Source organism: Nicotiana tabacum, chromosome 8, assembly GCF_000715075.1.
Source record: "Nicotiana tabacum cultivar K326 chromosome 8, ASM71507v2, whole genome shotgun sequence".
In the NCBI taxonomy this organism is placed as follows: Eukaryota; Viridiplantae; Streptophyta; class Magnoliopsida; order Solanales; family Solanaceae; genus Nicotiana; species Nicotiana tabacum.
The window spans coordinates 18193270-18220469 of record NC_134087.1 but is presented as its reverse complement, the minus strand read 5'-3'; the positions used below and the strand labels follow the sequence as shown (position 1 = coordinate 18220469).

The 27200-nt window shown below is 40.3% G+C and overlaps 1 long non-coding RNA gene across 4 annotated transcripts; it reads left to right on the top strand.

Annotated features, from left to right (window-relative positions):
- The first annotated feature begins 2809 nt into the window (after positions 1 to 2809).
- Positions 2810 to 26679, top strand: LOC142162647 (uncharacterized). 4 transcript variants are annotated; one of them, XR_012693892.1, is made up of 4 exons: positions 2810 to 2946; positions 3142 to 3253; positions 17808 to 19885; positions 26388 to 26679. It is a non-coding gene; the product is annotated as an uncharacterized LOC142162647 (long non-coding RNA). The 4 variants fall into 4 exon arrangements; XR_012693890.1 differs by having other exon boundaries at positions 2813 to 2946; positions 3142 to 3615; XR_012693891.1 differs by having other exon boundaries at positions 2810 to 3253.
- The last annotated feature ends 521 nt before the right edge of the window (positions 26680 to 27200 follow it).

Below are 27200 nucleotides of genomic sequence, written 5' to 3'. Positions count from 1 at the left end.
TGAAACGGATCCTTTAGTGGAGTTGCCTTCTTGTTCTTGACACACTTGTGACTTCAATACTGTATGAACACTTTTCTGCTTGAGAGAATATCACTAAATGCTCAAGTAAATATATTGTGCCTTGCACCAGGTTGTTATACTACAAAAGACATTACAATGGTGATGTCAATTCTTGCTACACGCTTCTTCCCAATGAGAAGTGACTGCCACATTGTCTACTGCACTGTCACATGTACAGTTGCAGACAGTCACTTTCTGCATTTGCGTTCTATCTATTGTTGACTTGTACTTCTGTTAGAGAACACCAAGGGATAAGGTCCATGTTGTGTTCCTCTTTGTAGTAGTTCATTTGTTGGAGATCAGACTGGACTTTGTTCATTTGAGATGTACCAAGTGAGTCAGGTTCTCTATCTGGTTCTTAACAATAAGTTTGTTAGATCATCAAAATATAAGAAGCATAAGGCAAAGACATTGAAAACCCATCAATTTTTCCCTTTTTGCTGATGACAAACTTATGCTTTGATAGTATTTGTTTAGAGAAGAAATAACTAGATGAGGTACCAGGAACTTCACAAGTTCCCCCTGATCTTTTGCTTTTGATTCTCCCTTAATCAGATCCCCTGTTTTTGCATTAGAAATAACCAGATGAGGTATAAGGAACTTCATAAGTTCCCCCTGATATTTTGCTTTTGATTCCCCCTTAATCAGATCCTCTATTTTTGCATTAAAATTAACCAGATGAGGTACGAGGAACTTCACAAGTTGCCCCTGACCTTTTTGCTTTTGATCCCCCGTTGGCAATACACACTACTCACTAATATCACAAAATGCATGCACTACCACTATAATATCACAAAATGCATGCACTACCACTACTATCTATTTTCCCTTTTTTGGTATTATTAAAAATACACAAGCAGGCAAACAACATAAAGAAGTCTAAAACAGCCAACTCATGCCACATATGTGCACACAATATGACAGATAAGAGAAGCTAAAGGAAAATAATATTTTACAGGCAAAAAGAGGAGCTGTTTCATTGATATAAATAATGGACTGAGCAAATCAGGAGCAGTAATGGTTAAATCTAGCATACCGTCAGAAAAAAGACAAACAAAAATAGAAACAGCAGCCACAAAACATCATAACATAAGACACTGGTTAATAGGGAGTATCTAAGAGGTACTAGAAGAGGAAGACTAGGGGAGAGAAGCAGCAAGGGTTTTGAGAACCAGATCCAGTCGGGCATTTGCAGATAGCTGCTCTTCAAGAAGTTTTGCGCGAATCTTATCATTTTCCTTTGTCAGGTGGGAAACTTCTTCATTAACAAAACTGGGTCCTTTAACCGCTTGACTGAGCTGAGTTTCTAGTATGGCTTTCTGAGCCCTCGATCTTCTGATCTCTTGAGAAACATCATTTTGAGCATTGATCAGCTGAGAAATGGTAGATGTTTCCACCAACCCTTTCTACGCGCTCACATTCTTCCAGAGTGATTTTAGAAAAGGTTTGCTTGTGTGTGCTTACTCTGGGATTACCCAAAGGGACCTTGTAAAAGTTGAACGCTTGAGTGAGAAGAAAGCCATATGGTAGCCCATGATTCCTTCCTTTAAAGTTTGCTACCTTTTGCATATGATCTATCATGATTGCTGGCAGATTGATTGGGACAAACTCATCAAGAGCCTCCATTAAGACCATATTAGACTTTGTAGCAATAGACAACCTCTCAGAACGAGGTAAAAGTACCTTGTTAACTAGCTCAAAGAGAAGTTGATACTCAGGGAGTAATACCTTCTTATGCACTTGTTCCTCCTGCTGAATAGCTTGCTATTTCATGATAGCTTTTCTAAAGTTAACACCACAGACACCTTTGACTGAGGACATTCCTTCACATGGAATTTGGAGAAACTTCCCTAATGCTGAAGCATCAAGTACAATGTCTACTCTATTTACTAGCACACAGATGTGATCCCCCTCAACAGTGAAGAGAGATGCGTAGAAACTTTGTACCGCATCTTCGTACACCAAAGGCATGTTCTCCTAAAACAAGTCCTCCCATTGTTGAAATTCCACTATCTCCAGAATTTGCCTCATACCAGCCATCTCTGAAATCGCTGGATCAAATGTACGACCCCACAAGACTTTCTGAGTTCTTAATCTCTCCTGCCAAAGACCAGTATCACTGGGTATGGTCTTCAGAGAACCAGGTTCCCCTATAGTTTCTGTAGACATATAATTTTTGACCCACGCATTGGAATTACCTTTAATAATCCTAGTATTTTTAGGATATTTATTTGAGTTTATTTCTATAGGATTTTACATTATTATTAAATTTAATTCTATTTTTAAAGGCACAAAAATTGAAAAATACAAAGATAATTTCATCTATATTAGGTATTTTTACGAAAATATTATTATTATTATTATTATTATTATTATTATTATTATTTTAACCTATTTTATTTTACTTTTATATAATCTTTGGAAATACCAAAAGTAGTTTCAGTTTTAATTTTTAGTTTATTTTAATATTAATAGGTTATTAAAATCAACTAAGAGTTATTTTATATCTTTTATAAGTGTTTTATATTACTTTAAAAAGAAAATTGATTTTTAGCTTGTTTTTGGCCCAATTTTATAAGATTTCTGGGCCCAAACTTCCCCAATTCAACAGCCCACCCCGCCAACCCTAACCCGCTGACCCGTCCGCTTTCAACCCATGACCCACCCCAACATTCCCTAAATCCCAGCCATCCATCTCCTAAAATCAGACGGCCCACACCCTCCAACTCCCATAATATATAAATTTAATCTTCCCCAAACCCTAAACCTAAAGACCAGCCGCTCCACATCCTCCCTCTCATCCAAACTCTCTGCCACCTCAACCTCACCAAAACTCGTCCAAACCAGCCGAGTCACTCACCCAACTCGCCTCTTGGTCCCCTCATGGTCTCCCCTCATCATTAGTATTTGATTTTACGTGTTTTCTCCCCTTCTCCATTTTGATTTTATCTTTTTTTTAGGCAAGAATGGAAAATGGGAGGCGTAGGATCGAGTTACACCTGATCTACTCCCTCCATCTGTCCTTTATTGCCATCATAAGGGATAAAATTCAATGATTTGTGGAGGATTTTTCTTTTTCAGGTTTTTGGAGATCGAATTTCTTGGAGAGGAAGCAAGATGAAGCTTCTAGGATCCCTATATATAGAGGGATTTTCGGACAGAAAGAAAAAAAGAGGGTTCGAGGGTTCTTGAGGTGATTCTTCTCATTTTTCCATTTTTCGTTAAAAAAGAGTAATACAATCAAAAATAGTTAGAATCTTTTGGTTAGAGTTCTGTTTTTTCATTTCAAAAATCAGAAAACAAAAAAAAATATTTAGTTCAGTTGTTCTTTTATTTTCGGCTTTCTTCCTCCAATTTTGGATTCCACACTTTTCGATTTTGCTGTTTCAACATGGAGATTGATTGAGCCGAAATCGAGTTTGCCGTTCGAGTTTTGGTTGTTGGTTCGATTCCTGTTTACCTGCTGCTGTGTCACTTCTTCATTTCAAAACTTCATCGGAAAGTTAACTTGTAATTGCTTTCAAACGCGTTCAATCGAAAGTGTTTTGCATCCAGGTTCATTTCTATACTTTTCTTTTTTTTGTGGTGTGATCAACAGTATGATAGGAGTCTGGGATTGGAGAATTTTAGTTTTAATAGAATGTTGATATAAGCAGGTTCACGGTAGTCTGATAGTATAGTGTCGGGTTGTGCGCAATCTTGCAGTTATTTGCTTGCCGTATGACGTTGTGATTGGTTTAGACTATATTGTTCGTTAGAGTTTTAGCTTTCCTTGAATCTGTTTGGTTTAAAATGAGATATACTTGGTTAATATGCAGCTAGTTCCTCCATAAAGTTAAACCATAAGATTAACATCATATGCTTGTTAAATAAACTCATTAGTTGAATAATTGTTGATGCGTTTTCTCACGACTCTTTATCTGACTCTTTTCGATTTTTCGAGTATAAACAACATGGGTCATTGAAACATTCTAGCCATAATTGAATTGTTGGAGTTGAATTGGCTGACTCGATTTCTCGCAGCCCCCATGAGTTTATTTAATCTTTTTGTTGGGTTTAAATGCAAGTTGTCAACAACTCTATTTGAGATTTCCCATTGAATATGTTGAAGCTTCTGTTGGAGTTTTGATTTGCTCGATATGGTTTTCTCTGGTTCCTAATGTGAATCTTAGTTGAATTGTTAAGTTCATTTCCGACTGTGTCAATCTCCTGCTTATTTTTCAGGTGCCCTCAGTTGAAATTCATGACTCATGCTTTAATTCGCTGTCATTATTTCTTACTATTAATATTCATTATGCTCATTAGTTTGTGTTGATCTCCATGTGTTCTAGTGATAAAAGAGGTGGAACTGTGTGTGCTTTTTCATGATTCAGTTTTGTTCACTGTCCCTTGCGCTTGAATAATGAATTCTTTTTTAAAAAAACAAAAATCTGAAAAGCCAAAGTTTCAAGTTGTGTTTTGAAAACAAATGGAATGGTTGATAAAAATATGCATCGGTTGAGGTTTATTCTTGCTTCCCTTCTCATCAGTATTTGATCACATTTGTATTACCCCAAGTCTTAGAGGAGTCTGTTAAAATTTTCACAAATTGATTGGAGAGGTCATGTTTAATGGAATTTCTTTTTTCAGAAAAGAAAAAATATGTTGGTAACAAGGGTTGCTTGGTGATCTCACATATGGGCAATATGATTTTGTTAGACATATCTTTGTTTGCTTCAGATATTAAATGTTAGCATTCGATGAGAGAGTTAATATTTTGTGGATGAAATAGAACAAGGGAAGAGGAGAATCTGTGTTAGTGATTCTTGCGTAGGGTCTATGTGAGTGAGATTAACAGTAAAGTGGAATTAGGAATATGGATTTAATTGGAAAATTATGAGTTAGGTTCTTTACGCTAAGGAGTAGGAATAATTTGTGGAGGTCATGGCTCATATCATATTGCTGATTCACCTTCTTTTATTTTGATCATTTACTGTTATCTCTCCATTGTTTCCTTGTTTTAGTTATTTGATGTTCATTTGTGTGATTTGTATCTTACTTTGGACTATCCCGAATGATATTGGGCCGCGGGAATGGGGAGAAGCCGAAGCCCAGTAGCAATTGATTTTGTCTCCATGCTTTAGTTATCGGGCTTGGTCTAATAATAAAATGAGAAGTTGAGAAAGGAATGAGCATGATTTAGAATTTTCTTCTACCTTATTTAGTTTTCTTTCATTTGTTTATTTAATAGCATTGTCCGCTAGGAGCATGCTTAGGCCGACCACATTTGGTTAGACAACCCTTAGGATTTTTGTTGGTTTCGAGGCGAGAGGTCGTTCCCTTAGTTAAATTTATCCGGGGAATACCCCGAAGGATTTGTATATATTTTATTCTGGGGTATGCCCTGAAGTATTTGTACTTGGAGATCGATTGTAGAACTCGTAGTATTTTTATTTTTATTTTTATTTTTTTATTAGGTGGGAATGACCTCGAGCCTCGTGTGTGTTTATTTTACTTTTCCGTAATTTTAGCCCAACTTGGATATTTTAAAAGTCGGCTAGATCAATTATGCAACCGTACTAGTTTCTAGACTTGGGGAGTGCCTAACACCTTCTCCCCGAGTCAAATGAACCCCCTTATCCAAATCTCTGGTGCAGGCATAATTTGGAGTCCAAAGTGTTTTAAAAGGAAAATTATTTTTAAAAATGGTGACCTGGCACACGAAACAAATGTCAGGTGGCAACCCTGAGTTATTTTCTTTTGGACATAATTTTGTCACTTTTTAATTAAAAATCCTTTTGAGCTTTACAAATCTTTTTATATTTTTAAGAGGGTTAGTGAGTTTTTTAAAAAAAAAGGGTGGGACAGCTTCCTATTTTCTTTTTCTAGATCCTTCAACAGACTTCCCTTTCTGGCTTACCAACCACACAATATCGTCTTCAGACATAGCTTGCTTAACTAGACTCTTCTTAGACTTATTGCTGACTTCACGGATGCTCCACATTGTTTCTCAATAGCTTCATTGGAAGATTCATCCACATACTTCTGGGCTTTTATAGATTGTTATACTAAGAACATGGTTCCTTTAGAGCATCTTTGTCAACCTTACCTACTGGAATGTTCTTATCAGTAACAAATTCTCTTTGACTCATCAACCTCTTCTTCCTTGTCTCGACACTCCTCCTACATTTCTGCAATGTAGACTCGAACCTCTCTCTCTGTTGCAACTTGATACAGGGTGACTTGGAAAAGCATTCTAATGACTTAGGGTAATCAAGAGGCTTAGGAGTGGATTTATCTGGACGATAATCAGGTCCTCCAGCAGGTTTTTCTGGGACAGTTTCATGGATTAGAGACTCGAAGAGTACCATGGTTTTTTCATTACCTAGGAATGGAGTTTCTTCCTCTAATACTCAGACAAGAGATAGGTTCTTTCATTCAACAGGCTTTTAGCAGCGATAGCCATGATATTGTGTGATGCTTCCTTTTCTGGTGACTCTGTGAGAGCCACTGAATCCAAAAGGGAGGAGTTCAGATACTGATCAGGGATCATCATCAGAGACCTCTGAAACCTGAGAGGTAACCCTTTTTGAGTGTTCTTTGGTGAGATCAGAGGAATTAGGAGACATGGGGTTTTCAACACATGTAAAGGAGACAATTTGACAGAAAAGGAAAAACAATAGGAAATGAGGAGGAAACATGTGTGGGTGCAATAGTATTGGAAGGAGTGGGAGAGTAAATTTATGGAGATGACTTTAAGGATAATAAGGAAGTAAGAGTGGTGTTGATGGTGGGAGAAGGAAGCGATCGTTCGATTGCCATTATAGGAGGATTTGATAGGGAAGTTGAGTGACAAAGAGATGAAGAGAGGATCACAGAGATACAAAAGAGATGAAGGTTCATGACTTGCTATGAGAGAGAAAAGGAGTGTTTTGGGAAGAAGGGCTAATGATAAGAAGAGAGAGAAATGGGTTCTGGACAATCCTAAAAATGGCGGTAGGTTTATGGGAAAATGTTATCGTGCAGAAGGGATGAAGGGATTTGAAGGACAAGACATGACATGCAGATTTTGAAAAGTTGGATGATGTGGCAGTTGAATTTATTTTGTTAACCCTTTTTGAGAAAGCATGCGAAACAACACATTACTACTAACCTGTGGTACAAGAACCTGATGCCCGAACATTTTTTGAAAACGACTTTAGCAGCTCTTCTTTTGCAATTCATAATTGCACCTTTAGTTTCTATGATCGTCATGAGTGTTTACCTGCAATGGTATCGATGTGAGTTAGGCTTGGATAGAAAACACTTTAGCTCGTTTTACCTGAAGGTAATTTTCATAGCCAACTGATGGAGAATCAGGTTCTCAATTTGGCTTCAATACCCCCCCAGCTTCATCATGTTTCTTTCAGAGAGTTCCCTACTCAAGACTTTGGTGAAGATATCTGGAATTTAGTCTTCTCTGCTGCAGAACTTCATACATATCAACCCTTTCTCCACATTTTCCTTTAAAGAATGATGCCGCACATCAATGTGTTTGGTCTTTTTGTGTTGAACTGGTTTCTTGTCCAAGTTGAGTGTACTGGTGTTGCCATATAGAGGAGGTACCCAATCAGTACATATTATGCTTTAGCCATTTCAGGGACCACTGAGTTTGCTGCCTTGTGCACCAAGACATGAGACATGATCATAGAAAGTGGCCATTCCAAAAGTGTTTTTCCTGTCCACAAGGTAACTTGCATAGTTAGCATCAGCATACCCAATGAAATTTAAAGTTGTCACCTGAAGGGTAATACAGGACCGGGTCCTGTGTTTCCTTAAGGTATCTCAAAATTCTTTTGGCAGCCTTCAAGTGAGATTCCTTGGGATTTGATTTTGGGTACTATCTGTGATAGAAATACAAAAAGTAATAGGGAATTTTTTTATTTTTTTGGCTTTTGATCTAGTTTAAATTCAGAATCAAGAGAGGTGATTATGTTATCGAGTGGATGGGATCTTTTGTGTTTCCAAATGGGGACTGAAGTTTGACGAGTGGAGGAACTGGGTAAATTGAGTGGATTTCCCTGCACTACTTGTTCTGCTACTTGTGGAGTACCTTGCACTACATCTCCAATTGTTTCTTCAGCTTCAGTGGTAGTAATTGAAGTACCATGTTCCTTTTGATAAGTGGAAGAGAATGTTGCATTGTCTTCACGTGTCTCCTTCATCTGACTCATCATATCAGCTTTCCCATTTGAAACATCAGATATTTCCCAAGGACAGAAAGTAGTTCATTATCTTGATCGTTACTCTTTCCTTCATTGTTAGAAGGAGTCTAGTTAAATAGCTCATGACCATTTTCTTCCACATATTGTGCTCTTTTGTTGCAGACTTGATAGACTTTTGCTTTACGGGGAAGATCTCAGAGAGATTTCTTCACCAGTTTTTTTGTATTAGACTTCCCAAGTTGGTTCTTTCTTTTGTTGAGATCATAACATTTGCATCCAAAGATTCTTAGAAGAGTTATCTTTGATTGTTTTTTGTTGAGCAGCTCTTGGGGATTTTAGGATGGACCTGATCATAGTAACGGTTTGCCAAGTAGTAAGCAGTGTATGTTGCTTCTACCCATAATTCCTTGGCAATTCCTCTATTGATGAGCATTGTCCATTTCTTCCAGATTTCTGTTCTTCATTTCAACAACACCATTTAGCTGTGGAGTCCTTGGTGCTGAGGAATTGTGAGTGATCCCATTTCCATTACTAGACCCATCAAATCTTGTCATTGACATATTCTATCATGTGGTCAGATCTGATACATGTTTCCTTCAGTTTCGTCTTCACTTAGATCTTCCTGACAAGTGTCACACATACTTCAAAAGTATCTTCCGTTCCTCTAACAAGCAGTGTCCAGGTGGATCTTGAATTTTGCAGCCCACGAACCAGGTTCTTCTAAGTCAGTTCATTATGAAGTGAGAGCCTTGAGTGTTCCAATAATTTATGCCAAGGTTTAGCATCATTATCAATAGCCTTTAATCAGCTCATATCACCAGTTTGTAGGGATTTAAGGTCAGCAAAGTAGATGTTCTTGTTCTTTTGGCGACTACAGCCACTTCACCAATTACTAGATTGGTAACTATGTGCATTTTTTATAAGAACTCCATTTTGCTCCTTTTAACACAGATTTGAGACACACTCAAGAGACTGTGCTTCAGGCAGCTCTCATGGCACACGTTCTCAATTAAGTCTGACACAGACTTTCCATCTTTTCAACACTGAGACTGTACCCCCCCTTTTCTTTTTCCTTTTTTTATTATACATATACAAGATACATTCTCTTTTCTGTAGGGCTTTCAGTGAGAGACAGTCCATGGTGTTTTTAGTATCCACTGTTTGTGAACCATTGCAGTCACTTCTTCTCACTGTTCCCTACACATATAAATCATGGGTTAGATTTAGGAATCCAAACTAGTTTGGGTCTCTTGTTATGAGAAAAGGGATGGATGAGGGCTTTTCTAGTCCATGCAGGCAATATTTGTTTCTTGCGAGCGATACCTGGTCCCTCTTTAGACTAGTTTGGGTCGCTTGTTATGAGAAAAGGGATGGATGAGAGCTTTTCTAGTCCATGCAGGCAATATTTGTTTCTTGCGAGCGATACCTTATCCCTCTTTAGTAGTCACTTTTTTAGTAAACACTTTGTTTTCCTGAATAGATTGAACCCTGGCCTGGCCGTTTTCTTTGAAGTGCCCATTGTTCCCACAGTGGGTACACAGCCAGTTATCAGGAATAGTGACTTACTTGCTGTGAGGGTTGTAGGGAGTTTTCTCCTTTTGGAACATGATTCATTGCCTGTTTCCACTATTGTTGAAGTACATGGCAGTGACAGCATCTGAGGACTAGGTCCACTTCAGAGATTTCTCAAGTTCAATTTTTACTTTCTCCAATTCAGCTTGAAGTTGCCTATTTTTCTCAAGTTCACCACATAGACTAGTTTTCACATCAATTAATTCCTTCTCAAGCTTGATGTGTGTCTCACTAGCTACTTCCTTCCCTTTTCCAAGACTCACATTCCTATGTTCTAAATTGAGTTCCTCTATGGTTTCCTCTAGGTCAGTGATTATTACCAAAAACTCATCCCTTTCTTGCTCAGTAGCTATAATTTTCTCTTCTAGAGTGTGTTTTTCATTGCTAAGACCTTCTATGGGTTCCTTCAAATCAACTACCACTACCATAAGGTCATCTCTCTTATTTTCTACACTATTTAATTTTTCATTCAAAACTTCCTTTTCCTTTTCAAGATTAGCTATAGTCTCATTTAGGTCTATTACACAGACCACCGGATCATCTCTAGATTGTTCATCTTCTCCTAGTTTTATGGTCGGGATTGCCTTATCACTATCAAGGCTATAATATGTATCAATTAGAACATTTGTTAATGATCTTAACTTATTAGAAGAGTAGGATTTCAGTTTTTTTTGAACATCCCTGAAATTTACCTCATCATTTTCATCATCGTCAGACTCAGCCATCAGTGCGAACAGTGAGTCATATTTTGTTGCTTCAGTTTCCACTTCCATCATGGAGTTGTTTTTTGCATCTGGTTCCCTTTCTAATTCACTGGAGGAGTCTCCCCAAGCAGCAAGAGCCTGTTTCACAATATTGTCATTTGTACTTTTTCAACTGAATCGTTTATCTGGAACCGAGTTCCTTTTTGCTTCTTTGTCAGGGTTTTGTTTGTATTGCTCATGTTTTAGAAGTGAACAGTCTTTGATGAAATGCTCTGGCTTTTCGCACCTGTGACATAGATCATTGTTCCTTGCCTTACTTGAACTGCCCCTCTTTTGTATACCACCATTCCTTCGAACCATTTTTTGAAACCTTTTAGTAAGATAGGCCATATCACTATCTTCTTCACTTGAGTCACTATTTTCAGCCTTGAGTACCAGGTTCTTTTCCTTCTTTGGCTCTCTCCTTTCACTGTCTTTCTTTCTTTTCATCTCGTATGTCTTCAGATTTCCAATCAGTTCATCCATGGTTAGAGTTTGTAGATCTTTAGATTCAGTGGTGGAATTTAACTTACTCTCCCAAGAACCAGGTAGAACACTGAGAATTTTCCTAACAAGCTTGTTTTTGGGAATAACATCTCCAAGTGAATGAAGCTCATTTATGATGGATGTGCTCCAGTGTGCATATCCTATATAGACTCATCATCCTTCGTCCTGAAGAGCTCATACTTGGTGGTGAGCATTCAATCTTGGGTTGTTTAACCTGAGTAGTTCCTTCGTGTGCGGTTTGCAATGCTTCCCATATTTCTTTGGCAGAATCACAAGCTGAGACTCTGTTGTACTCATCAGGTCCTATACCACATACCAAGATTTTCTTGGCGCGATAGTTCTTTTCTACGGATTTTCTGTCATTATCACTGTACTCCTTTCTGTCTTTCGGCACCATTGGTCCAGTTTCTCCAAGCTTCTTCATAGGAATATGTGGACCATCACAAATGATACCCCATAGTTCTGAATCTTCGGCCATTATAAAATCATGCATACGAGTCTTCCACCAGCCGTAGTACTGACCATTGAATCTAGGAGGTCTGTACGTTGCTTATCCTTCCTCAAAGTTGGGTGGAGCTGCCATTGAGATCCTTTCTAGGTGTTAACCTTTTAGAAAGAACCTCCCCTGATACCAATTGTTAGTTTGTATGAGTCCACCAAACTATAGAGCACCTGATCCTCTATGAGTTTCTACTGAGAACACTTATGAAGTAGTAAGTAAAAGAGACACAAGATTTTTATGTGGAAAAATCCTACTAAAGGGGAGAAAAACCACGACCTGCTCCTGTAGACTTTCAACTTCACTAACTTGTAATCTCACTATTACAAGCCACTTTGTAATGACTCTATTACAAAGACTTCAACTTAACTAACTTGTGATACTCTTACCACAAGCCACTTTGTCACTCTCTAGTTAAAAAGACTTTAACTTATGACTAACTCTAGTCACAACACAAACTTAGAGGGTTTGTGATTTTTGGGTTTCCTAAAACACAACTTCTAAGAAAGCAAGATAGGAGTTACAATGAAGAACAAATAACAAGATTACAACTTAACTACGGATAAACATAGACTCATTGTGAAACAGATCCTTTAGTGGAGTTGCCTTCTTGTTCTTGAAACACTTGTGACTTCAATGCTGGATGAACGCTTTTTTGCTTGAGAGAATATCACTAAATTCTCAAGTAAATATATTGTGACTTGCACCAGGTTGTTATACTACAAAAGACATCACAATGGTGATGTCAATTCTTGATACACGCTTCTTCCCAATGAGAAGTGATTGTCGCATGGTCTGCTGCACTGTCGCGTGTACCGTTGCAGATAGTCACTTTCTGCATTTGTGTTCCAACTGTTGTTGACTCGTACTTCTGTCAGAGAACACCAAGGGATCAGGTCCCTGTTATGTTCCTCTTTGTAGTAGTTCATTTGCTGGAGATCAGACTGGACTTTGTTCATTAAAGATGTGTACCAAGTGAGTCAGGTTCTCTATCTGGTTCTTAACAATAAGTTTGTTAGACCATCAAAACATAAGAAGCATAAGGCAAAGATATTGAAAACCCATCATTAAATTCTACCCAAGAACAGCCAATTCCACCATGAAAAATCCTAAATTTTGTGATGAAATCTTGTAAAAGATGAGATAAGATTAAAAGAATTTTGAGTTAAGAATCATTTACCTATGATTTGGGGAAGAATTGGTCTTTGGAAAATCGCCTCTTGAAGTTTAGGGTTTGAAATTTGAGAAGTGAATCAAAAATCCTGTCTAAGTCTCTTTTTGCACAGTTGCAGATGTCGTATTTGCAACCTGAGCTTCGCAAATGCGAGACATGCGTAGAAAATGCGAACCTACCGCATTTTCTGCTACTGTCGCAATTGCGAACCTTTGGTCGCATTTGCGATGATCCCTCATCCCTGACTACTTCGCATTTGCGAAGATTTGTTCGCGTTTGCAAACTCTGCTGACCTAGCCTTCTAGTCGCATTTGTGAAGGAAGGCTCACAAAAGCGGACCCTACAGGACTCGCAATTATGATGCCTGATCTCACAATTGCGAGATCAGGGGCCTGCAACAGCTGAAGCATACCAACAACATTTTCCTAAGTCCAAAATCATTTTGTAGCCTATCCAAAACTCACCCGAGCCCTCGGGACTCCAAACCAAACATGCACACAAGTCTTAAAACATCATACGAACTCGCTTGTGCAATCAAATCGCCAAAATAACACCTAGAACTATGAATTCAATACCAAAACACATGAAATTTTCAAGATATTTTCAAACTTCCTATTTTCTTATCCAAAGGTCTGAATCGCGTCAAATCACTTCCGTTTTTCATTAAATTTCATAGATAAGGTTTAAATATTATTCCGGGCATACGTCCAAGTCCCATATTTTACAACGGTCCCATGGGTCTGTTTACTCAAAATATTGACCGAAGGAACCTTAAATCACTTTTAAAGACAAAACTTATTTTTTTTTTCAAATTTCACATAAAAGCCTTTCGATAATGCGTTCGGACGGTGCACGCAAATCGAGAAGAAAGAAAATGAGATTTTGAAAATCTCAGAACCCCGAATTGGGTTCTAAAACACGAGATGACCTTTTGGGTCATCACAATTAAAAAAAAAAACAATCCAAATTCCAGTTATTCTGGGGATGTGTAATTAGTTACATGAAAGCTTCATCAAAGCTTCAAATTTTATTTTTGTATTGGTCTCCAAATCCTTGTGAGAAACCATAGTGTCACGACCCAAATTCCATTTCAGGTCGTGATGGAGCCCAACACCATGGATAGGCGAGCCAACACTAACTACTAGTGAGTTTTCATTTTTTTTTATTCAAACATTTCCAACATTTACTCCACTTATATTTTAATCAATCGATAATCAACAGTTTCATAACAATAGAAATGCAACCCCAAAATGATAGTTTATAGCGTGTGCCAGGAACTAGTATCACAAGTGTTAGGGCAACTAGTAGAATATACAAAATACCACTATCCTACTGCCTGAAACAGAATAGACAGTACATAACAACAACAAAAGAAGTGAGCTCCGATATGCTGCTGATCGGCTCAGGAGGGGCAGGTCACCATGAGATCTCGATCAAGAATCAAGAACGCGCGTTGTAGGGGTAACTAGATGCACCTACCTCAGATCCTGTACAGTTAAGTACATAAGCATAATATGAGTACATAAACAATATGTACCCAGCAAGTATCCAGTCTAACCTCGAAGAAGTAGTGGCGAGGGGTCGACTTGACACGTATTAAGGTCGATATCAATAATATATAAGGCTTAAACTAAGAATGGTTAGCATGAATATAATAACAATCTCATAATCAAGGAGAAAACGATATATCAATTTCAGTCATGTCATATAATAATTTGCACTTCAAAGCATCTAAACAGAGTAAATCTTGAGAAAATTTCACATAGATAACATTCGTACATTATGTCGAGGTCGTACGGTCCGGTCCAACATAAAAATAACTGTGCACTACCAGAGGGTCGAACGGTGAGAACCGTAGATGCATCTATTTCTACCGAGGCGATCAGCCCGATCCACAAATAGCAATTTTTATCAAGTAAGCCCACATTGCTCATTTATAATCAAATAAATTCATACAAGTTCTCAAGTAAGTGCGTACATTTGTTTATAATTATTTACAATTTCTAGCATGTTCTAAGCGATCTCAGTAGCAAGCAAAAATATAGGCATTTGCATGTATAGCATGATACGAGTCATAAACTACCCGGATAATTAACATAATAGTAGCTACGTACAGACTCTTGTCACCACATAAGTACGTAGCCCCCCCACAGATAGTCACAAACATTTATTTAATTTACCTAGGGGTTTATTTCCCTCTTACAAGGTTAGAAAGGAGACTCACCTGGCTCCAAAGCTTACTTCCAAACCCAAGAACGTGCTCAAAACCCTCAATTCGGAGCCGAACGATCCAAAACTAATCAAACGGAATAAGTACTAGTCAATACAGGCTCAAAAGTTCATATTCTAGCTATTAGAGTAATTTCCCAACCCTAAATGCAAAGCTCCTAAAATTCATCCCCGGGCCTACATGCCGAGATTCCAAATTTTTTTGAAGAAAGTTATTACCCATAACCTAAGGATCAAGAATATATGATTTTTACTTCATTCCATAACAAATTTCGTGGTAAAATCTTGTTTTTATCTAAACCCTAGATTTTACTCTAAACCCACAATTTTTACTAATTTTACAAGGTGTAATCTACCCCTAAACTATGTACTAAACTCACATTATGTAGAAATTACTTACCTCCCAATGCTAGGCCGAGATCCCTTCTTTGAAAGCTCCCAAATCGCCCAAGAATTGAATGAAATGTGTCAAAAATGACACATTTCCCGTATTAAATGAAGGCACTGCCTTCTGTGATTTCCGCACCTGCGGTTAGGGGACCGCACCTACGGTCTCGCTTCTGTGAGGAAGTGTCCACATCTGCGGACTTGCTTGGGCTAACTGGGGTCGCATCTGCGGTCTGGGACGATTTTGCAGTTCCGCTTCTGCGGAAAAGGAGCCGCATCTGCGGTTCCTGGGCTCCTCCCCTAGGGCCGCACCTTCGAAGGGTTGATCGCTCCTGCGGTCTCGCACCTGCAGCTAGCCAACCACAGGTATAGTTATGACAACAACCTGTAGCTTTAGCTCTTTCCATTTTTTTTTCTAACTCAACTCAAGCCTTGCCCGATTGACGCTCGGGGGCCCCGGGGCCCCGCCCAAACGTACTAACAAGTTTGAAATCATAAAATGGACTCGCTCGAACCCTCGGAACGCCCAAAACAACGCTAAATATAAGAATCACCCCATAAAATCCATTAAATCAAATCTATGAACTTCAAGTTCTTCAATTCACATCCAATGCGACGACACAAATATACTATTCGGATTGACACCAAATTTCGCGTGCAAGTCTTATATGACAATACAAAACCACTCCTGGTCTCGGAACTCCGTTCGGACCTCGATAACACAAAAATCCGCTCCAAACCAAATATTTTAGAACTTCAAAATCCTTAAGGAATCAACTTTCACTATTAGGCATCAAAACGCTCCCGGGTCATCTAAAACCCGATCCGGACATACGTCCAAGTCCGAAATCATCATACAAACTTGTTGAAACCTTCAAATCCGGATTTCGAGGTCGTTTACTCAAAACGTTGACCGAATACAAACTTGACCTTTTAAGCCAACCTTAAGGAACCAAGTGTTCCGATTTCATCCCAAACTCTTCCAAATCCCGAACCAACCATCCCCACAAGTTATAATTCAGTTATAGCAAGTACGGGAAGTCTTATTTAAGAGAACGAGGTTCTAGAAAACAAAACGACCAATCGGATCGTTACACATAACACTTGGCTATTAGAGCTTCAGCAATGTGGGCATAGGTACTAATTCTGCTAAATTAACTGTTTTTAACTTCTCTGATAAGCCGTTGGCCGCCTAAATATGTCAGTTATCAATATCAGTACGCCTACCTAGATGATAATTTCTTCATTGACAACCATTAAGTTTTGAAACTTTAAATTTGAAAATCGAATTTTGCGAAATTATTATTTGATTGAATTGGGAGTTGCTGAAAATGATTGGAAATATCCTTTAGAGTTTATATATCAATTTTAAAAAAAAATTGATAAAGATTCGAGGTGATTTTCGTTAAAATCTTAGATTAAACTCGAAGAAAAATAATACATAAATCAATTCTATATATTTTGTATGACGGGTGTAGAGACGGCACACAAGATATATACAACTAGCATAATTATATACAAATTGTGCATAAATTATATGTAAATCATAGTTTTGACCGAATTCTTGTATTAAAAAAATTGTATTCAAGTTGTAGATAAATTATAAATTTTGACCAAAGTTATATATATTTTGTAAAAAAAAAAATTAATTACCTTTTGTGTATATATTCCTATAAAAGAATCTATCGGCCAGATTCATATTTTTTAAAAATATATTTTTAGCCGCTTACAAAAATTATAACAAATAATATATATATATATATATATATATATATATATATATATATATATATATATATGTATGTATATATACACACACACACAATCAAACCTCTCTATAATAGCATCCATATATAATAGTCATTCACTATAAAAGTCTAATTTTTCTCGGAACCGATTTTTTATGTTACATTTTACCTCTCTATAACAACATTTTGCCTATAACAACAACAATCATCTTTATGACAGTATGCACTTTGTACGCCACGAGGTGGCTTGTTGATATGAAGCTGAGAGCCTAGTGATGATGGCACGAGATGGCTTGATATTGCACTTGGGCCGTAAGGGGCCCCTCCAAGAGTCTGCACACCCCCAGTGAGCGCGGGTATCCATTGTGATGTGAGATGTAGCCCGAGGGGCTGGTGTTGTTCTATGATATTTCCTGAGGGGCGGAGTTTGTTGACATTGTGCCCGAGGGGCAATCCTTTATGTGTTTCTTCTTTCCTATTTGCCTGTCATTTACTTGCTTAATTATTAAAAAGGCATTTCAAGAAGTTACGCTGAATTAAAGTGACTTCACACACTTTCACTGTTTCACTATTTTTAATGGCTTTTACTGCTTCTTTATAGTTTGTTGATGTGCCTTTACGTGGTTTCTTATTACTCAGTCTGTATTTATTATTATTACTCACTAAGTTGGAGTACTTACTTTACTCCCTGCACCCCGTGTGCAGATTCAGGCGCTTCAGGTCCTGCTGGTGAGAGTTAAGAGCTTCCAGCAGATTCTGGAGTTCACGAAATAGCTGCTCGGCATTCACAGCCCAATGATTCTCCCCCTATCTCATTTTTTTCTCTTATTAGTGTTCTGTAATAATTTGAGTAGACTCTTTAGACTAGTAGTATATTGATAGATGCTCATGACTGGTGACACCCCGATGTCGGGCTGTGTTGGTTTTAATTCCGCAAATTGTACTGTTCACTGCTTATTTTGGGATTTTATCATGTTAAAGATTTAATACTTATTATTTTAACTGCTTAAAATGAAGTGTAAATGTGTCGACTGGCCTTGTCTTTACGAGAGGCACCATCACGACCGGGTCCGGGTTTAGGGTCGTGACAAGTTGGTATAAGAGCCTAGGTTACATAGGTCTCACGAGTCATGAGCAGGTTTAGTAGGGTCTCGCGGATCGATACAGAGATGTCTGTATTTATCCTCGATAAGCTCCAAAACCTTTAGAAAAAACATCATATTCTTGAAATTCTTGTGTGCGAATCTGTTGATCCGAGTACTAAACTTATGTTATTCTATTCTCTCACAGATGGTGAGGACACACGCTACCGGTCAGGACGACCACCTGTACCACCAGCTGTGGACACTAGAGGCCGAGGACGCGGTTGTGGTCGCGATAGGGGCAGGGGTGTGGCCCGCACAACAGTTAAGGCAGCACCTGCAGATCCACCAACCGCCCCATTTCAGGATCAGGTCCCATCTGTGGACGCTCCAGCAGCACCAGCTCAGGCACCAGTTGTGCCCATTGTGATTCCGGGTCTTCAGGAGGCCTTGGCTCAGATTTTATCGGTATGCACTGGACTAGCTTAGGCAGTTTCAGTTACTACAGAGGAGGCACTCAGAATCCCGCCGCTCGCACACCTGAGCAGGTTGTGTAGGGACTTCAGACACCGGGGGCACATCTCGCCCATCCGGTCGCAGCTGCTCAGGAATATGTAGTTCCTTCCATGCCAGAGGACGAGCAGAGCAGGTTGGAGAGGTTTGGTAGACTTCAACCTCCGACTTTTAGTGGTGTAGAGGGCAAGGATGCCCAGGGTTTCTTGTATAAGTATTAGAGGATGCTTCGTACAACGGGTATTCTGGAGACCAGCGGGGTCGCTTTCACTACTTATCAGTTTTCTGGAGCTGCTTTCACTTGGTGGGAGACTTTTGAGAGGCATAGGCCTGTTGGTGCAGCACCCCTTACCTGGCAACAGTTCTCCGTTCTCTTTTTGGAGAAGTATGTGCCGCAGTCTCACAGAGAGGAGTTGCGCAGGCAGTTTGAGTGGTTGCGTCAAAGAGAGATGACTGTGATGCAGTATGAGATGAGGTTCTCAGAGTTAGCTTGTCATGCTGTTTGGTTGGTTCTGATAGATAGAGAGAGGATTAGGAGGTTTGTGGATGGCCTCACTTATCAGCTTCATATTCTCATGACTAGGGAGAGGGTGACTGGTGCTACTTTTGAGAAGGTTGTAGGCATTGCTCGTGAGATTGAGTCAGTACGTTGCCAGGAGCGAGAGGAGAGTGAGGCCAAGAGGCCTCGAGGATCTGGTAGTTATAGTGGTGCTCCTTCGAGAGGTTAGTTTCAACACAATAGAGGCCGTCCATTCAGGCATGCTAAGCCAGCTCGCCCAGATTATTGTGGGGCGTCATCGGGTCATGGTTCACACAGTTCTCATCAGGGTCAGTCATCACTTAGTTCCCTTCTAGCTCAGAGTTTGTCCCGTGCTCCATCGGTTCAGGGCTCTTCTATGCCAGGTGCATCATCTAGTCATTCCGGTGCTAGGGGTTCCGTTCAGTCCCCTTCTCCAGCACTGAGGAATTGCTATGAGTGTGGAGAGATGGGTCATATATGGAGGTAGTGTCCTCGTCGTCTTGCGGCTTCATCTCAGCGGAGGAGTCAGCCATCGTCTTCAGCGCCAGTTACTTCACCACCACCTGCCTAGCCAGCTAGGGGTGGAGGTCGATCAGGTGGCGGTCAGGCCCGTTTCTATGCACTTCCAGATAGACCTGATGATATTGCTTCCGACACTGTTATTACAGGTATTGTTTCAGTCTTCCACAAAGATGCCTTTATATTATTTGATCCCGGTTCCATCTTTTCTTATGTGTCATCATACTTTGCTCGTTATTTGGGTATGCCCCGTGACTCTCTTGTTTCACCTATTTATGTATCTACCCCAGTGGGCGATACTGTTGTTATAGACCGTGTGTAGCGGTTGTGTGTGGTGACTATTGGGGGTATGGAGGCCCGAGTGGATCTTTTATTATTGAGTATGGTGGATTTCGATGTTATTTTGGAAATGGATTGGCTATCTCCATGTCGTGTTATTCTGGACTGTCATGCCAAGACAGTCACATTGGCTATGCCGGGTGTGCTACGGATTGAGTGGCGAGGTGTGACTGGTTATGTTCCCAGTAGGGTAATCTCATTCTTGAAGGCCCAGCGTATGGTTGGGAAGGATTGTCTTTCGTATCTAGCCTTTATGAGGGATGTCGGTGTAGAGACTCCTAATATTGATTCTAATCCAGTTGTGAGGGATTTTCCCGATGTGTTTCCTGCAGACCTGTCGGGCATGCCACCGGACAGGGATATTGATTTTGGTATTGACCTAGTGCCAGGCACTCAGCCCATTTCTATTCCATTGTATCGTATAGCACCAGCGGAGTTGAAAGAGTTAAAGGAGTAGCTTTAGGAACTCCTTGATAAGGGGTTCATTCGGCCTAGTGTGTCACCTTGGGGTGCACTGGTTCTATTTGTGAAGAAGAAGGATGGCACTATGAGGATGTGCATTGATTATAGGTAATTGAACACAGTAACAATTAAGAACAAGTATCATTTGCCTTGCATTTATGATTTATTCGACTAGCTTCAGGGAGCGAGAGTGTTCTCCAAGATTGTTCTCTGTTCAGGTTATCACCATTTGAAGATGAGAGACTCAGATATTCTTAAGATAACTTTCAGGACCCGATATGATCATTATGAGTTCTTGGTTATGTCTTTTGGGCTAACCAAGGCCCCAGCAGCGTTCATGCATTTGATGAACAGTGTGTTCTGGCCTTATCTCGACTCGTTTGTCATAGTCTTCATTGATGATATTCGGGTATATTCACGTAGTCAGGAGGAGCACGCAGAGCATTTGAGAGTTGTGCTGCAGAGATTGAGGGAGGAGAATCTTTATGCGAAATTTTTCAAGTGTGAGTTTTGGCTCAGTTAAGTGGCTTTCTTGGGGCACGTGGTGTCCAGTGAGGGTATTCAGGTTGATCCGAAGAAGATAGAGGAGGTTCAGAGTTGGCCCAGACCGTCCTTAGCCACAGAGATTTGCAGTTTTCTTGGTTTGGCAGGTTATTATCGCCAGTTTGTTTAGGGATTCTCATCTATCGCATCGCCCTTGACCAAGTTGACTCAGAAGGTTGCTTTATTTGTATGGTCGGATGAGTGTGAGGAGAGCTTCCAGAAGCTCAAGACAGCCTTGACCACAACTCTAGCGTTAGTTTTTCCATCAGCTTCAGGTTCATATACCGTGTATTGTGATGCTTTGAGAGTTGGTATTGGGTATGTATTGATGTTGGAGAGTAGAGTTATTGCTTATGCTTCTCGTTAGTTGAAGCCCTATGAGAAGAACTACCCCGTTCATGATTTGGAGTTGGCTGCCATTGTTCAAGCGTTGAAGATTTGGAGGCATTACTTGTATGGTGTGTCTTGTGAGGTGTTTACTGATCATCGTAGCCTCCAGCACTTGTTCAAGCAGAAGGATCTCAATTTGAGGTAGTGGAGATGGTTGGAGTTGCTAAAGGATTATGATATCACTATATTGTATCATCTGGGGAAGGCCAATATGGTGACCGATGCTTTGAGCCAAAAGGCAGTGAGTATGGGGAATTTGGCATATGTTCCAGTTGGGGAGAGACCACTTGCAGTTCATGTTCAGGCGTTGGCCAATCGGTTCGTGAGGTTAGATATTTTGGAGCCTAGTCGGGTATTGGCTTGTGTGGTTTCTCGGTCTTCCTTATATGATCAGAGAGCGCCAGTATGATGATCCTCATTTGCTTGTCCTTAGAGTCAGGGATTCTTATCTATCACATCGCCCTTGACCAAGTTGACCCAGAAAGGTGCTTCATTTGTATGGTCGGATGAGTGTGAGGAGAGCTTCCAGAAGCTCAAGACAGCCTTGACCACAGCTCTAGCGTTAGTTTTTCCATCAGCTTCAGGTTCATATACCGTGTATTGTGAGGCTTTGAGAGTTGGTATTGAGTGTGTATTGATGTTGGAGGGTAGAGTTATTGCTTATGCTTCTCGTCAGTTGAAGCCCTATGAGAAGAACTACCCCGTTCATGATTTGGAGTTGGCTGCCATTGTTCAAGCGTTGAAGATTTGGAGGCATTACTTGTATGGTGTGTCTTGTGAGGTGTTTACTGATCATCGTAGCCTCCAGCACTTGTTCAAGCAGAAAGATCTCAATTTTAGGCAGCGGAGATGGTTGAAGTTGCTAAAGGATTATGATATCACTATATTGTATCATCTGGGGAAGGCCAATGTGGTGGCCGATGCTTTGAGCCGAAAGACAGTGAGTATGGGGAATTTGGCATATGTTCCAGTTGGGGAGAGACCACTTGCAGTTGATGTTCAGGCGTTGGCCAATCGGTTCGTGAGGTTAGATATTTCGAAGCCCAGTCAGGTATTGGCTTGTGTGGTTTCTCGGTCTTCCTTATATGATCGCATCAGAGAGCGCCAGTATGATGATCCTCATTTGCTTGTCCTTAGGGACAGAGTTCAGCACAATGATGCCAGAGATATGACCATTGGTGATGATGGAGTGTTGAGGATGCAGGGCCGGATATGTGTGCCCCATGTAGTTGGGCTTTGGGAGTTGATTCTGGAGGAGGCCCATAGCTCGGGCCATCCATTCATCCGGGTGCCGCGAAGATGTATCAGGATATGAGACAACATTATTGGTGGAGAAGAATGAAGAAGGACATTATGGGATTTGTAGCTCGGTGTCTCAATTGTCAACAGGTGAAATATGAGCATCAGAGACTGGGTGGCTTGCTTCAGCAGATGGATATTCCAGAGTGGAAGTGGGAGCGAATCACTATGGACTTTGTAGTTGGGCTCCCACGGATTTTGAAGAAGTTCGATGCTATTTGGGTGATTGTGGATCGGCTGACCAAGTCCGCGCTCTTTATTCCTGTGTGTACTACCTATTGTTCAGAGTGGTTGGCAGAGATCTATATCCGGGAGTTTGTTCGTTTGCATGGTGTCCCAGTTTCCATCATTTCAGATAGGAGCACTCAGTTTACATCGCAGTTTTGGAGGTCTGTGCTGCGAGAGTTGGGTACTCAGGTTGAGTTGAGCATAACGTTTCACCCTCAGACAGACGGGCAGCCCGAGCTCACTATTTAGATATTGGAAGATATGTTGCATGCTTGTGTCATTAATTTCGGAGGGTCATGGGATCAGTTTCTACCTCTTGTAGAGTTTGCTTATAACATCAGCCACCAGTCGAGTATTCAGATGGCTCCATATGAGGATTGTATGGGAGGCAGTGTAGATCTCCAATTGGTTGGTTTGAGCCGGTTAAGGCTAGGCTATTGGGGACAGACTTGGTGCAGGATGCTTTAGAAAAGGTGTAGGTAATTCAGAAGAGGATTCGTACAACGCAGTCGAGACAAAAGAGTTATGCTGACAGAAAGGTTCGGGATGTGTCCTACATGGTTGGTGAGAAGGTTCTATTGAAGGTTTCACCCATGAAGGGTGTTATGAGGTTTGGGAAGAAGGGTAAATTGAGTCCTTGGTTCATCGGGCCTTTTAAGGTGCTTCGGAGGATTAGGGAGGTGGCTTATGAACTTGCTTTGCCACCCAGCTTGTCGAGTGTGCATCCGGTATTTCATGTTTCTATGCTCCGGAAGTATATTGGGGATCCATCTTATGTTCTGGATTTCAGCACGGTTTAGTTGGATGGTGATTTGACGTATGATGTGGAGCCAGTAACTATTTTGGGTTGTCAGATTCGAAAGTTGACATTAAAGGATATAGCATCAGTGAAAGTGCAATGGAGAGGTCGGCCCGTGGAGGAGGCTACCTGGGAGACCGAGTGGGAGATGCGAAGTAGATATCCTCACCCGTTTGAGGTTTCAGGTATGTTTCTTGACTCGTTCGAGGACGAACGTTTGTTTAAGAGGGAGAGGATGTGACGACCCGACCAGTCGTCTCATGAGTTACTGCTTCATTTCCCCCGTTTGTGCTTCTAATTGCTTTATTTATCGGTTCTATATGTGATCGGGTTGGTTGGCTCGTGTTCGGAAATGATTTGGTAAGGTTTGAGACACTTAGTCTCTTTTGAGTAAGCTTAAGTTGGAAAAGATAACCAGATGTTGACTTATGTATTAGAGGGCTCGGATGTGAGCTCCGATGGTTCGGATAGCTTCGGGAAGTGATTTGGGACTTAGGAGCGTGATCGGGATGTGTTTTCGAGGTCCGAAGTAGATTTAGGCTTGAATTGACGAAATTGGATTTTTGGGGGTTTCCGGTTGATAGGTGAGATTTTGATATAGGGGTCGGAATGGAATTCCGGGAGTTGCAGTAGTTCCGTTGGGTCATTTGGGATTTGTGTGCAAAATTTCAGGTCATTCGGACGAGGTTTTGTATATTTTTATCAAAAGCGTAATTCAGAAGATTTTGGAAACTTAGGCTTGAATCCGATGTGTTTTGGTTAATTCGATGTCGTTTGAGGTGTTTTGAAGATTGGTATAAGTTTGGATGGTGGTATACGATATGTTTGTGCTTTTGGTTGAGGTCCCGGGGGCCTCGGGGTGATTTCGGATAGTTGGCGGAAAGATTTGGAGTTGGTTGTGGCAGTTGAAGTTTCCCATTGCTATCATAACAGCACTTGCGGCTAGGGGACCGCATGTGCGGTCTCGCATAAGCGAGATTTGAACAGCAACCGCACCTGCGATAGAGAAGGTGAGGATTGCTCATCGCAGATGTGAATTTTGGTGACTTAAGTGAAAATCGCAGAAGTGGTTCAAGGACCGCAAAAGCGGTACTGTAGGAGCGGTAGAAGGGGCCGCAGATGCGAAATGCCTGGGCCAAAACATATAAATTATTTCCTTTGCGATTTTTGAGCTATTCCACCATTTCTAAGTCGACTTTTGGAGCTTTTCGGGCAATTTGAAGAAGGATTTCAAGGGGATTTCATTGAGGTAAGGATTTTGGACCTAAAACTCGTTCTTGTGGTATTGTTTCATGGATTTGAGCATGGAATTTAAGGGTTAAAAATTGGGTAAAGTAGGGCTTGATATTGGAGACATAGACTTGAGGATTTGAGAGACCATTTGTTGTCGGATTTTGATACTTTTGATATGTATGAACTCGTGGGGAGATAAGGAATCTATTGATGTGAATTTTATCGAATTCCGAGACGTGAGACCGGGGGTCGGGTTTTGGTAATTTCGGGATTTATGTTGTAAATTGATTATTTTCGCATGGGCTTCGTTCCCTTAGCATATTTTGACATCGTGATTCTGATTTTGGATAGATTTGATGCGAGTTGAGGCCGATTCGAGGGGCAAAAGCATCGCGGGCTAGAGTTTGGACCCGATTGAGGTGAGTAATGATTGTAAATGTTGTCATGAGCATATGAAATCTCGGATTGCACATCGTTGTGCTATATTAAGGTGACACACACACTAGATGATGAGCGTGGGAGCGTGCACTATTGGGGGATTGTGACTTAGTCCATCCCGAATGATTGTTTTACCGCGTATTTGATTGACAACTATTTGTTATCATTATGTTTTGAGCTGAATGCCATATTTGGGCATCGTGCCAACTATTTGAACCCTTAGGGAATTTTTACTGATATTTCCTCATTGTTTTGACTTTATACTTGAACTCAGTCATGTTATATTCAACTGTTTTCATAACTCAGCCATGTTTACTCTGTTTTAACACTTAAATGATATTTTAAATGATATTCTGGGCTGAGCATCATGTTTTACTGTTGCCCGAGTGGCTGTGAGATTCTGACTGAGTAAGGCCGAGGGCCTATGTTGTGAGGAAACACTAATTATGATTATGAGGTCGAGGGCCTAAGATTTGTACACCACGGGGTGGCTTGTTGATATGAGGCCGAGAGCCTAGTGATTATGGCACGAGATGACTTAATATTGCGCTTGGGCCGTAAGGGGCCCCTCTAGGAGTCTGCACACCCCCAGTGAGCGTAGGTACCCATTGTGATGTGAGATGTAGCCCGAGGGGATGGTGTTGTTCTATGATATTGCCCGAGGGGCAATCCTTTATGTGATTATTCTTTCTTGTTTGCATGTAATTTACTTGATTAATTGTTAAAGAGGCATTTCAAGAAGTTAAACTGAATTGAAGTGACTTCACACACTTTCACTATTTCACTATTTTTACTGGCTTTTACTGCTTCTTTATGGTCTGTTGATGTGCCTTTTCGTGTTTCTTATTACTCAGTCTGCATTTATTATTATTACTCACTGAGTTGGAGTACTCACTTTAATCATTACACCCCGTGTGCAGATTCAGGCGCTTCAGATCTTGCTGGTAAGAGTTGAGAGCTTCCAGCAGATTCCGGAGTTCACGAGGTAGCTGCTCGGCGTTCGCAACCGCGTGCTTCTCACCCTATCTCATTTCTTTTCTCTTATTAGTGTTCTGTAATAATTTGAGTAGACTCTTAAAACTTGTAGTATATTGATAGATGTTCATGACTGGTGACACCCCGATGTCGGGCTGTGTTGGTTTCAATTCCGCAAATTGTACTGTTCACTGCTTATTTTGGGATGTTATCATGTTAAAGACTTAATACTTATTATTTTAACTGCTTAAAATAAAGTGGGAATGTGTCGGCTAACCTTATTTTCACGAGAGACGCCATCACGACCGGGTCCGGGTTTAGGGTCGTGACAATAACGGAAGATCTGGATAGAAAAGGGGAAAGAGGAGAGAAAAAAGGAAAGAGGTATAACTAAATCCCTTGATTGAAGGCACTAATAATGGATTGGGAGCCTTTTAAGGTGGAATATCTATATTTTGTAGACAACTTATTTAGGTCGGATAATTAACTAAACATGGTCATTTTTGGTAATAAAGTTTCCAATAGTGTATAGGTATATAAAAATGGGAATTTTTCATAAAGCACCATCTTTTAAGTCTAATTAGCCATTTATAGATACCCTTTGCTATATTACGCGTTATAGATACCTTTTATGTTTTTATACAATGTATTTTATGTATTTAAGCTGTTGTATTCATTAATACAACCAAAAAATAGGCGTAAAAACTGGAATTCCAGCTAAGTTTGACATGTATTTAGCTGTATTCAAGCGGCATTAA